The following is a 13966-nucleotide window of genomic DNA, read 5'->3' as shown; positions in this document are numbered from 1 at the left end:
AGCCAGCCCCATGCTTAGTACAGAGCCCCATGTGGCCCTCAATGCCACGACCCTGGGATCATGACCTGAGCTGAAATCAAGAGTCAGATGCTCAACCGACTGAGCCACCCAGGCTCCCCCTTTACTGTTGTTTTTAAATTCCACTCCGTTAAAAGTTGCCTGAAGAACCATCCTTCCCCATCCCTAAATGAAATCTTTAGCAAACGTTGGAACTTTTTCGCTTGTTAGAATAATAAAAAAAAAAAAAAGTCCTCAGGTCACGGGCCTAGAATTCAACACAGTCTGATCACACAAGTCTGGTGTAGTATCATATCAAAATTAAATTATCTCCTGTTTACACCTCTCCCGTCCCCCACTGAGCTTCCTTAACCTTGGCAGTGCAGGGTGGGAAATGTAGGTCCTCCTTACGCACTTTCTCCCTTAATGAAGAGACAATGCTTCTACACCAGCTTCCATCTTTGTCTCTGCCTTTCTCCTGCCCCCCAAGAGCAGACCCAGAGCCAGGAGAGGGGAGATTAGTGGAAAAGGTCCTGGTCCTCAGTGGCTGGGTCAGTTGTGCCTGGCGTTGGTGCCCTTCCGGACACGTACATGCCGATGGCTGCAGGCTCTTTAGAGATTTCCCCACTGGTGGCCTCTACTGTTGTGTATTAGCGATCCGTTGCTACATAACAAATTACTCCAAACCTTAGTGGCTTAATATCATAAATGTATAGGGGTGCCTGCGTGGCTCGGTCATTTGAGTGTCTGACTCTTTTTTTTTTTTTTTTAAGTTTATTTCTTTATGTTGAGAGAAACAGAGACAGTGTGAGCGGGGGAGGAGCAGAGAGAGAGATAGAGAGTTCTGAAGCAGACTCCACACTGTCAACGCAGAGCCTGATGCGGGGCTTGAATTCACAAGCTGTGAGATCATGACCTGAGCCAAAATCAAGAGTCGGATGCTTAACCGACTTAGCCACCCAGGCGTCCCAAGCGTCTCGGACTCTTGATTTTGGCTCAGGTCATGATCCCAGGGTCATGGGATCGAGCCCCGCGTTGGGCTCTGCACTGAACGGGGAGCCTGCTTGAGATTCTCTCTCTCTTTCTCTCTCTCTCTCTTTCCCTCTGCTCTTCTCCCCTGGTCTCGCTTGCTCTTTCTCTCTCAAAAAATAAAAATAAAAGAGATAAACCATAAATGTTTACTATCTCACAGTCTCTGTGGGTCAGGAATTCAGTTGCTGCCTAACAGGGTGGTTCTGACTCAGAGTCTCTTACGAAGCTACTGTGAAATGTTGGTCGGGGCCGCCGTTATCTCAGGGCTACGTTGGGGCTGGAAGACCCACTTCTCCGGTGGTTCTTCAACACATGGACCTCTCTGCGCAGTTACTTACCCCAGAGTGCGCGATTCAAGAGAGCGAGCAAGGAGGAAGCCACACAGCCCTGGTCTCTGAAGTCACACCGTCACTTCTGGTGGTCCCCGTCTTTGTCAGCTCGGGCTGCTATAACAAAATCCCTAGAATGGATGGTTAGAATGACAAATTTATTTCTCACTGTCTGAAGGCTGGGAAGGCCAAGAGCAGAGTGACAACATGGCCAGTTTCTGGTGAGAGCCCTCTTCCTGGCTCACAGATGGCTGCCTTCTCCCTGTGTCCTCACATGGTGGAGAGAGAGAGATGGCAAGCTGTCTTGTATCTCTTCTCACAAAGGGCTCTAATCCCATCATGAGGACCCCATCCTCAAGTCCTCGTCTAATCCTGATTACTTCTCGGGGCACCTGGGTGGCTCAGACTCTTGATTTCAGCTCAGATCATGAGCTCAACGGGAGCCTGCTTAGGATTCTCTCTCTCCCTCTCTCTTGCCCCCCACTCCTCCTTTCTCTCAAAATAAATAAAAAATACTAACAAAAAAAATCTTTAAACCTAATTACGTCTCATAGACCCCATCTTCAAATACTATCACATTAGGGTTAAGGCTTCAAAATAATGAATTTTGGGGAGACACCATTCAGTCCGTAGCAATCGCACAGAACAACCCCAATATGATATGGGAGGGGACTGCATGAGAGTGTGAACACCAGGAGGCAGGGGTCACTGGGGCTGTCTTGCAGGCTGGCTCCTGTACACAGGCAAACCCCGTCCTCTAGATGGCCCCCTCTGTCTCCTGGCTCAGCCCCTGGGCTTCTGAAAGACCCCTCACCAACCCTCTGTTGGAGGCTCTCTGCCCTTCCGAGTGACTGCTTGGTGAGACTCATCACTGCAAGCTCAGGCTGGCTCCCTTCTATAGGTCCCCATGTCGTCCCTGGGAAATATGCATGTCTACAGTGTGCTGCCTGGAAGCACAACTCACTCCCAGCGCACCTGCTCCAGGTTCTGTCCGCATCAGCCACACTCTTGCCTTTAGTCTTCTCAGGTGTGTTTTAGACACCAGGTCCTGAATCTCCAGCTTCAGGTAAAGATATCAAGTTCTTTGAGTGCTCTTCTTGAACTCTTATTCTCACTCAGCTTACGGGAAAGAAGAGAACCGATTGATCTCCTTTGGAGGGGGTACCGGGCATTTATTGTACACTGAAAATTTCTCCCAAATATCCCACTTTCTTCCACTGTCTTCTACCGTGACTCTCTTATAAGCTGGGGTGAACTAATTCCAGATTCTGAATCTCTCTGCCCAACCCTTAGACGTGGTTGTAGCAGACGCTTTTGGTGCCCTGCCCTTGGCCTTCATGGTTGCCCACCCATGGTCCTACTATCAGTGCCTGTGACTCTGCCTAGGGAACATGATCGGCCTGGGAATGGACAAAGCCAGCATGCCTGGAAGTTCGTACCCTCTAGAGCAGCCCTCAGCTCATGACAAATACGAGTTGGTGATTATATTATCCCTTCCTTGCATAGGACATCACTGAGTCATAGTGTACACCACCTCTCAGAGGTCTCCAGTAGCCGAGCACAGTGGTAACCTGCTTATTAATACGCCCTAAAGTGACTTCCCATCTTCTCTGTGTCACTTCCTCAGTCCTGTTGACGCTTCCTGGAATCAATTCCCAAATAAACGATAGCCACAGATCTACAACGGGAAGAACCAACTAGGGCCAGCTGTGAAGGACCTTGTATATGCTGTTGCCATCTTGAAATTATTAATAAATTAACAAACGGCTCCCATTTTCATTTTTGACTGGGTCCCACAAATTTTGTAGTCATTCCTGAACCCAGCCTAAGACAGTGGTCCAGTGCTTCCACTTAGGATTGGAGTACGTAACACTTTCTGTATTACGGAGAGTCTTTGGGATTATAGTTCATCATTCTCTTACAAATGCACAGCTGAGGATTCGGAGAGCAACTGAGTTTTACTGTTTGGCAAAATGTTACACTTGATTTTGTGTTAGGTGATTTGCATTTCTTTTTTTTTTTTTTAATTTTTTTTTAACGTTTATTTATTTTTGAGACAGAGAGAGACAGAGCGTGAGCAGGGGAGGGGCAGAGAGAGAGGGAGACACAGAATCGGAAACAGGCTCCAGGCTCTGAGCCATCAGCCCAGAGCCTGATGCGGGGCTCGAACTCGCGGACCGCGAGATCGTGACCTGAGCTGAAGTCGGACGCTCAACCGACTGAGCCACCCAGGCGCCCCTCCATTTCTTATCACATAGCTTGGATTGTGATTATTCCTTAAAGTTCAAAAGAAAGCTTATAATATCCTAATGTGTTATCATTAGTGTTTCACTAGGTCTGTGTTCATTATTGTAACTTCACACTTTTATTTCCCTGCAGAAAATTTTCCATGGCTTCTTCTCCCTTTTCTCAGCTTTTTCAATCAATTCCTAAACATGTTGGAGGCCTTTCATAAGGGAATCATCAGTTGGCTCAGATTCTTCTGTTTCCCATCATATTTGTATTAATATAGACTCTCGATCCATAAAAATCTGTTCTCATGAGGAAGTGATCAAAAGAAATGTGGGACACCGTGTCTGTGGAGCTGGGCCCGCTCAGAAAGACAAAAGGTGTAGCTGAAAATTCAGACTTAAGCAAAAAGAATCCTTCTCATTTGTTGGTTGTCCAAGCCAAAGACAATTTCACCCCTGCAGGGGTGTTGGGGGGCAGTGTGCAGGGTTGAGAGCACTTGGCTCCTGGGGTCCCAAACAGACTGCATTCAGCCACTCACCACTGACAAAACCCAAGAGCAGAGAGAGGAGTGGTGGTGGAACAAAAAAAGAATTTACATCTCAAAGACTGTCTCTAAAGTGATGAAAATACTCTGGGTTTAAATGGGGCAAAGGTAGGTGGGTACCTGCAGCTGGACAGGAAAGGTCAGGTCAGTCATTGTCATGGGCAAGGTCTTGCTGACCTCAGGGCAGTCCTTATTGCCTGAGGGGGTGGTATCAGTTCCCATCTCGGGATGCTTTGCTGCAGGGTCCTTTGCCAGAGTCACGGGATAAGCTGGAAAGAACTTAATGGATGAGAAAGTACCGGCTGTGTTTTGAACTGACAGGGAATCCCTGCCCTCAGAGTCAAAACACCTATTCAAGAAACCTTTCCAGTCTCCAAGTAGAACATCAATGTATAGATTTACTCCTTTCCTCTCACCCTGCATTAATTAATCAAATAAGATAGTTTCAGCCATTTCAACTGAAAATCTCCCCCCAGCAGAATGTCTAAATATTTTTTTTAACTTTTATTTATTTTTGAGAGACAGAGAGAGCACGAGCGGGGGAGGGGCAGAGAGAGAGACAGAATCTAAAGCAGGCTCCAGGCTCCAGGCTCCAGGCTGTCAGCACAGAGCCTGCAGCAGGGCTTGAACCCACGAACTGTGAGATCGTGATCTGAGTCGAAGCTGGCTGCTTAACCGACTGAGCCACCCAGGCACCCCAGAATGTCTGAATATTAGGACATTATCAAATGCAGAGGGAAAGTGGACTTTGAATTCTTTAAACTTGAAATGGAAAAAAAAAAAAAAGGCAATTTCTGCGTGGGAGGGAAAGGTGGACTTTTCAGCTAAATTTAGAGTTAATACCAGGGACAGGAAAAGCACCGAGAGCAGTAGCCAAAAGACCTTTGGGGAAGTAATGTCTTTGGAAAAATCCGCTGCAAAATGGCGTGCTGATACAGCCATACGGAAGTGCTTGGTGGAGTCTTGGTGGCAGGTGCAGCTTTTTTCTGTTGGCCTGAGCGCATTTTGTTTCTGCTCATGCTGTCTGCTCCACCAGCCTCCTGCATCTGGTCACTCCTACTCAGTCCCTTCTAAGCCTCTGTGGCTTCCTCCGGGAAAGCCTTCCCCACCCCCCGCCGCTCTGATTCATCATCGCTCCACAGTGTTCCCCAAACTCCCTGTCCGTGTATCTATGACAACTAAAACGGACCGTCTACTGGCTAGTGATCTGCTTCCCCCACTGGACTGTAAACTCCCTGCAGGCATGTGTGATGCCTTCTGCGTCTTTAACTTCTGCACATAGGTGCGGCTGCTTTCTAAACCCTTGTGGAATGACTATCTGACTGGCTCACTGCCTGATGGAACACAGGATCTCCTTCCCAGGAACCATGACCACCTGAGCCTGTCCGAGGTGGAGGATGTGAGGGAGGAGGCGTGGGCTGCATCGAGCTCAGAAAGTAGAACTCTCCCTGGTGAATGAAAACAACAGCTGGTCAAAGCCCAAGTGTGATCTGAAAGAGAACATTTGCTATCAGACCACACCCTTGGACTTGGCTCCATTCTTTCTTATTTGAGGGTGTGTCGCTCCCTTTTGTCACGTCACACCTCATAAGAAGGAGTCATTTGCTTTTTTTTTTAATTTTTTTTTTTTTAAGAAGGCTTCATGTCCAACACAGAGCCCAAAATGGGGCTTGAACTCACAACCCTGAGATCAAGACCTGAGCTGAGAATAAGGGTTGGATGTTTAACTGACTGAGCCATCCAGGCACCTCAATTTGCTTCTATTTTAAGCGTGGGAAGCTACAGGTGTCCCTGAAGGTCTTTGAGCCTCATATTGACTGAAGTACTTTGAAAACAGATATACTGGTATCTTGGTATAATGGGCTCAAATGAATACAAGGCCTAGAGGTAAATATGAGACAGCCACCTGACTTCCATCATTTTATCATCCGCTAGGCTCCACGGATACGAAAAAGTGGACAGATCCTGGGACTGGACACATCGATGGGTTTGTTCAGAACTGGATTCAAGTTTAGTTTCTTGGAGTTCCTGGACAAGTCTTAACCTCCCTCAGTCTCCCACTGATCAACTTCAAAGTCGAGATTATAATATACTTACTTTATAATTATGTTGTGAAGTTGAAATGACATACAAGTTACTGAAAAGGAGATCATTAATGAATATGTTTCCTCCTTTGTGTCCAAAAGATCTTGGTTAGCTTAAGACCATTCACTCTGAAGCTTCTCTCTGGCAACCTTCCTCTGAAGATTATTTTTCAGTCCTCGATGGTTGAAGAAATCGCGCAAGAACCCTTGTTCAAAGGCAACGTCCCAGCCCATCCCCAGAGATTCTGGTGCAGTGTGTCTGGGTTCCAAGAAGTTTCATTACTCTCCAGGTAATTTTGAGTCAACTGGACGGCTGTCCATACCTCTAGAAACATGATTGAAAATGGCAGTCTTTTTTTTTTTTTTTTAATCTTAGCACTAAGACTATTACTACTTTCCTTCCATCAGTAAGTCTGAAGAAAAGCCCCTTTAAGCCAAATATTTCTTTATGTACTTATTTAATTTAAAAAAAAATTTTTTTTCAACGTTTTTTATTTATTTTTGGGACAGAGAGAGACAGAGCATGAACGGGGGAGGGGCAGAGAGAGAGGGAGACACAGAATCGGAAACAGGCTCCAGGCTCCGAGCCATCAGCCCAGAGCCTGACGCGGGGCTCGAACTCACGGACCGCGAGATCGTGACCTGGCTGAAGTCGGACGCTTAACCGACTGCGCCACCCAGGCACCCCTGTACTTATTTAATTTTTTAAGTTTATTTATTTTTGAGAGAGAGAGAACCAACAGGGGAGAGGCAGGGGGGAGGGGCGGGGTACAGAGTATGTGAAGCAGGCTCACTGACAGAGAACCTCATGCGGGGCTCGAACTCCTGAACCGCAAGATCATGACCTGAGCCACCCAGGTGCCCTGAGCCAAATATTTAACTATACACTCTGTCCTCAGAAGTTGTGAGAAAGACAGTAAGCTGGGGAGGCGGTGGAGGTGAGGGTGGACGATGGGGAAAGTTGCATCAGCCTACAGAGCGTGCAGTCCAGTCTCTGGGGGGAGGAGAGAGCCAGAGAAGGTGGCCTATACTGGAAGTGGGGATGCAGAGAGGGGAGCCCACGGGGTTGGCGACTTGGAGCTTATACCACGTCAGCGCTTGGAGCGGTGTTATCTTCTGTTAAGGGCTATAAATTCCCTCTGCATCAGACCCATTCACCTGTAAGCATCAGTATTCATGCATATTCCCAAACCAAATAGAGACTTTGCTATCACTGGTGGCTTGGGGTTGCCCCGTCCCTGCGGCTTCAATAAAATGGAAATCGGAGAGTACACCTCTGCTCAGCCTGCCTCTTGCAAAATCCCCCCTGAGGCCTGCAGTAGCGGATTAAGGGCTGCCTCTGCTTCCCAGGTGCTCAGCAGGGAGTTTTGCCAAAAAACACCTGCTGGGGGCTCCCCAAAAGGCTGATCCTCTCCAGGTGTGGGCTGTTCCTGGAATCTCTCTCCCAGTTCTTATTTTCAGCCCTTCCCCCTCTTCTCGAACACCATTGGAATTCGGAATTCTCTACCCTTGAAAGAAATGCAATCTGTTACCTTCAGGTTCCCCCACCCCATGTAGCTTCCCTGCCTCTGTCCTGCCACTGCTCCCCTGAGTCACTGGTCTAGAAAGCAAGTGGCTTTCTCAGGTCTGCATCCATACAACAAACATTTTGTTTTTTAAACTGTAGTAAAATATACATAATATTGAATTTACCATCTCAACCATTTTTTAAGTGTCCAGTTTGGGAGTGTCAAGTGTGCCCAAACTCTTTTTATCCTGGAAAGCTAAAACTGTGCTCATTAGAAAACTCTCTAATCCCCCTTCCCCCAGCCCCTGGCACCCCCCACTCTGCTTTCTGTGTCTGTGGATTTGACTGCTGCAGGTACTTGATGTTCAAGTGGCATCATAACAATATTTGCTTTTTGTGACTGGCCTGTTTCCCTGGCATGATGTCCTCAAGTTTCCCCCACGTTGTAGCAGGTGTCAGAATTTCCTTCCATGTTAAGGCCGAGTCCTATGTCATGGTCTGTGTAGCCACATTTGGTTTAGCCACTTATCTGTCAGCGGACCTTTGAGTTGCTTCCACCTTTTGGCTATTGTGAATAATAATGGTGGACAAATACCTCTTCAAGACCCTGTTTTCAATTCTTTAGGGTATCTACCCAGGAGTGGCACTGCTGGGTCATATGGTAATTCTATTTTAAATGCTTTGAGGAACTATCCTACTGTGTGTTTTCCATAGCAGCTGCACCATTTTGCATTCCCACCAGCAGGGCACATGGGTTCCAATTTCTCCCTACTCCAATGACAGTTGGGGTTTTCTGATTTTTTGAGAGTAGCCGTCCTAATGGGTGTGAGGTGGTATCCCATTGTGGTTTGCATTTTCCTAAAGATCAGTGATGTTCAATGTCTTTTCATGTGCTTTTTGGCTATTTGTATATCTTTTTTGGAGAAATTCAATGAACATTTTTGGTCCTCTGTAAGTTGGCCTATCCAATAGCCATTTCCTCTCATCCTCCTAGTTGACCTTTGATTTCATTTCCCCCCATGTGGTTCAGGGATAAGTCCTAATTAAACTAAGCTAGTGGTTCTCAATCCTGGCTGCACATTAGAGTTAGTGGGGGTAGCTTTAAAAAATACCCATGCTGGCACTTGTACCCCAATGTTTATAGCAGCGCTTTAAACAATAGCCAAATTATGGAAAGAGCCTGAATGTCTGTCAACTGATGAATGGATAAAGAAATTGTGGTTTATATACACAATGGAATACTACTTGGCAATGAGAAAGAATGAAATATGGCTTTTGTAGCAACGTGGATGCAACTGGAGAGTGTTACGCTAAGTGAAATAAGTCACACAAAGAAAGACAGATACCATAGGTTTTCACTCTTATGTGGACCCTGAGAAACTTAACAGAAGACCATGGGGGAGGGGAAGGAAAAAAAAAAACGTTAGAGAGGGAGAGAACCAAACCATAAAAGACTCTTAGAAACTGAGAATAAACTGAGGGTTGATGGGGGGTGGGAGGGAGGGGAGGGTGGGTGATGGGAATTGAGGAGGGCATCTGTTGGGAATGAGCTCTGGGTGTTGTATGGAAACCAATTTGACAATAAATTAAAAAAAAATACCCATGCCTAGGGGTGCCTGGGTGGCTCAGTCCGTTAAGTGTTCAGCTTCGGCTCAGGTCATGATCTTGCGGTTCATGAGTTCGAGCCCCGTGTCAGGCTCTGTGTTGACAGCTCAGAGTCTGAAGCCTGCTTCAAATTCTGTGTCTCCCTCTCTCTTTGCCCCTCCCCTGCTTATGCTCTGTCTCTCCTCTCTCAGAAATAAATAAAATATCAAAAAAAAAAAATTAAAATACCCATGCCTGGACCCCCTCCCCAGAGAAATTAAATCAGAATATCTGGAGGTGGCCCTGGATATTGTTATTTTTAGAAGTTGCCTGTTCAGCCCCAGATATTAAAATATGCTGCCAGGAGTGTGGTGCGCAGTTCTAAACCAGCCATGGTGTTCCCATTCCTCTTGTTGGTGATTGGGTTAGTGAGGGTCATATGTCTTGGTTATAGTCAATGTGGTATGATGGCTTCTAGGAAAGAGTTAACTTTTCCTGAAATGAGACACGAGACATAGTGGGAGGTGGGATGGAATGGCTTCTGTTCCTCCCTGTTAGAATTAGGGTGGTCCGCCCACAATTGTGACAGACACTGGCCTGAGGGTGGATGAGCAGGTAGGTAGAACAACACATAGGTAGCTGATGCTGTTGAGCTGCTGACTTGACTCAACTTGGAGCCAGCCTACTTCTGGAATTCTGATGTAAGACAATGTCCTTCTTACTTAAGCTATATTGAGTAGGGTTTTCTATTGCTTGCAGTAGAAAGTATCCCAACAGTAAACTTACTGTGGGCTGGGAATTTCCAGAAGACAGAGAGCTATCTTTATGGAGTAGCCCTTATATAGGAAAAGGGAACAGAGATGTTGTCTTGAATAGACTTCAACCCTGGACTCTCATGCTGAAAGTCTGAAGCTCTACTGCCCAAAGCTTTAGGTTTCATTCAGATCCCCGGTGAGTTGGGCAAGCTGTATAATCAATACCCAGACCGGAACTGGAGGCACTCAGCTTAAATCCTGTCTCTGCCTCAGCTTGCCTTGTGGTCCAGGCTAAGTCCTTATATCTGGGTCAGTTAACATGAGAAAGGAAAGAAGTTGTATTTATGAGAACATTCTGAGTCCAAACCACATACGTCTTTAGAGATTAAATTTAACACCTTGGTGTGATACCTGAGTCCAAACAAGTCACTTACTTAAATTAATGGCCAGCCAGGTAGTACTTATCAGGTTACAAGGTTCTCAGGTTCAGAACAGGAGTAACCTTTTTTAGACTCTTCTTTCCTGGATCTAGGTGTTATCAGGTCAGGCATCATTTCCACTGCACTTTCCAGCAATTATGTCTGTGGAAGTGGCTGATGAGTATGCAATGGATGTCACCATTCAGTGAGTCCAAGAGGCCAGGCTGAGTAAGGGGGTCCACTGGGAGTTGTGTTGGCTGGCCACTGTTCTCTGCCTATGTGCCAACTGGAGCTTATTCATGGCTGACAAACCCCAAGACACATTAAAATGTTTGAAAATGACAAATGGTCAGCTGCTACCTGACAGCTCTGTGTGACAAGAGCCAGTCACAGGAAGGTCTGGTTCAGTATAAAGTAGGGAAAAGTGTAGGCACGTCTCTAGGAAAGTCATCGAAGGGAGAAATGCTAAAAGCGTACTTATCCTCAACTTTGTAGAATCCACTTTCTGCTTTATTCTTGTAGATAGCATCGAAATTTGAAATGAACACTGGTGAGTCTAAAGTGTGTCCAGCTTGCCAGCAGTCAATAATTCACACCTGGCCTTTGAAATTGCTTCTTTGTCTTCACTGGGCTTTCCAGTGAATACTGCATTAGTATTCCTGAAAACTCCTCAAAGGAGAGATTTGCATAAAATGCATCTCAGTTTCAGAAAGAATGTGAAAAATGTTGGGGGGAAATGTGAGGAGAAAAGTCATGGGGAGTTCATTTAATTGGATCAGCATTAATGTTGGTTCAACCACCGCTTTGCCTAGATGCTCCCGACTCTTTTTAGGGCCGTGAAGAATCTTAAAAATAAGGGAGTTTTGAATGTGAAAACTATAAACGACGATAAATCCTACTCATTTGCCAAATGTATTCTGAATTATTGATACAATCTTGAGGACACAAAAGGGTAAATATAGAAAACACGGAACACTCTGGAAAGATGAAAGAATCCTACTCCGTGACCGTAGCTACACATCTTAATAAGGAAGGTGGATTCTTTTCAGTCCAAATATAAATGCCATCTTGGACAGAATGTCAGCTCTCAGGAGAGAAAAGGCTAAACACTGAGCTGGAAAGGACTTGACTGTGAGGTTCTAGAAGTCAGGAGAGAAGCTTCTGATGACTGGGGAATGCGCAGAGATGTTTCACTGCCATCCTTATGCCTGGGAAGAAGAGTGGGCTCAACAAGGGGGCAGAAGGTTTTGTGGCACTTCTGGGCAAGCCTTTGAAGGCAACTGTGTGGGCGACTCTTTCCCACAAGCCCACCTTGGAGTGCGGGAATACTGAGCTAAAACTAAGTCAGGGGAGTGAGTCCACGCTGGTCAGTCTTCCTTAAATCCACCAGAGACATGGCCCCATGATATACCTCTTTATCCCCCAAATAAAGCCACACACAAAGAGACTGAGAAAGAGAACTAGCCACAGAGAAGCAACCAAACATGGAAATTTGCATGAAAGGCAAGGGTGGGGGGGGGTGCGTCTAGCTGGCTCAGTGGGGGGAGCGTGTGACTCTTGATCTCGGGGTCATGAGTTCGAGCTCCACGTTGAGTGGTAGAGGTTACTTAATTTTTTTTTTTTAATAAAAATTTGCAGAAATGGAAGGATGGGAGGAAGGATGAGAATTGAAGGGAAGAATTAAAAACTGGACACTAGAAAGAAGAACACCACAGAAAAGGGCAGAACTGAACCACGCAGAAGGGCGGCTATTCAGGCTCGGGGGGAGCAATGTGAAAATTCATGTCTCTAATACAGCATTTCCCAAAATACTTAGACCTGTGAGCAGATGAGTTTGGAAAATTCATCCTATCTAACTGTATCCTATCTAACCACCCCCCCCCCCCGGGATTTTGCAATTTATAATGCAAAATAGCTTATTAATGGTTCTGAGAAGGGCTCCAATGAAGACACCCATTTAACTTATACATTTTTCTTTAAACACAGATCCACTTTTTCCATATACCCCACGCTGGTAACATCCTCTAGGGCTAGAATCCTACTACGCCTTTGTTATATGCTGCTACGGTAGCTTCAGTAAATGTAGCAGCCGCACGTAAAGCATTTACTTTCCAGAAGGAAGGAGAGTGCTATGTTGGGAAAACCAAACTAGGTTAGGAGTCAGGAGAGCTGACATCAGCTGATGGCTGTCTCCAGTTTCTGCATATCTACGGAGGAAAAAAATATGCCTTGCGCAGCTTATATTGCTGAAAATCCAGACTCAGGGAGAATTCAAATGGCAGCAAAATTCAGAATTCTGGCTTTTCTCCTAAGAAGATCAATCACTTGTCCACATTACTTGACATCTTCAGGTGTCCATTTACTCATTTAGAAAGTAGAAGAGCTGAGGGGCACCTGGGTGGCTCAGTCGGTTAAGCATCCAGTTTCAGCTCAGGTCATGATCTCACGGTTCGTGGGTTTGAGCCCCGCATTGGGCTCTGTGCTGACAACTCGGAGCCTGGAGCCTGCTTCGCATTCTGTGTCTCCCTCTCTCTCAGCTCCTCCCCTGCTCTCACTCACTCTCTCTCTCTCAAAAATAAATAAATATTTTAAAAAATTTTTTTAAAAAAGAAAGTGAAACAGCTGGACATCAAGGTCTCTGTGATGCCACCAGACTTTAGAACCTTATGCATCAAAGGAGCTCTGATAATCCAAAAAACCCTTTCAACTGGTACCAGATGACTCTCCTCCCAGTTGTCAAAAAAGTCAAATGACTTATTAGTAGTTGGGTGTCCCATTCAAAACTCAAGGGGAACAAATTATTTTCTTCTGTTATGGAACTGAGTACAGACTGAAAACCAGCTTCATGCTGCCTTGACAGAAGTGTGAGGTTTTCTAGATACATCTGCCTTAGATTCTCTTAAGGCTCCTTTAGGTGAAAGTCACAGACACCTAGCTCAAACTTATTTAAAGAGGAAGAGGAATTTATCAGCTTAGATAACTAGGACATCCAGGGTCACATCTAGCGATGGGGACGAAAAATTGTGGGACCCGTCAATGTTACACAGATGCTGTATTCTTCCATCCCTCAGCTCTGCTTTCTTTTCTGTGGGTTTTGTTGTCAGGCAGTCTCTCTCCCCCTGGGAACAAAGATGGCTTCCTGCAGGTCTAAGCTTCCTGATCATTAACTTCTTTGCTTAAAAAAAAAAAAAAAAAGAAGTATTGCCTTACCACAAATAGTTCAAACAAAATAATAACTGCTGTGGAAAACAGTATGGATGGTCCTCAAAAAATTAGAAATAGAAATGCCATGTGATCCAGTAATTTCACTACTGGGTATTTACCCAAGAACATGGAAACACTAATTTGAGAAGATGTATGCACACCTATATTTATTGCAGCATTATTTACAATAGCCAAGATATGAAAGCAATCTAAGTGTTCATCAGTGGATAATGGATAAGGAAGATTGTGTGTGTGTGTGTGTGTGTGTGTGTGTGTGCG

The sequence above is a fragment of the Herpailurus yagouaroundi genome, unplaced genomic scaffold (genome assembly GCF_014898765.1).
Source record: "Herpailurus yagouaroundi ecotype Mexico unplaced genomic scaffold, PumYag 250, whole genome shotgun sequence".
NCBI classification, from domain to species: Eukaryota; Metazoa; Chordata; class Mammalia; order Carnivora; family Felidae; genus Herpailurus; species Herpailurus yagouaroundi.
Note: the sequence above shows the minus strand (reverse complement) of the source record.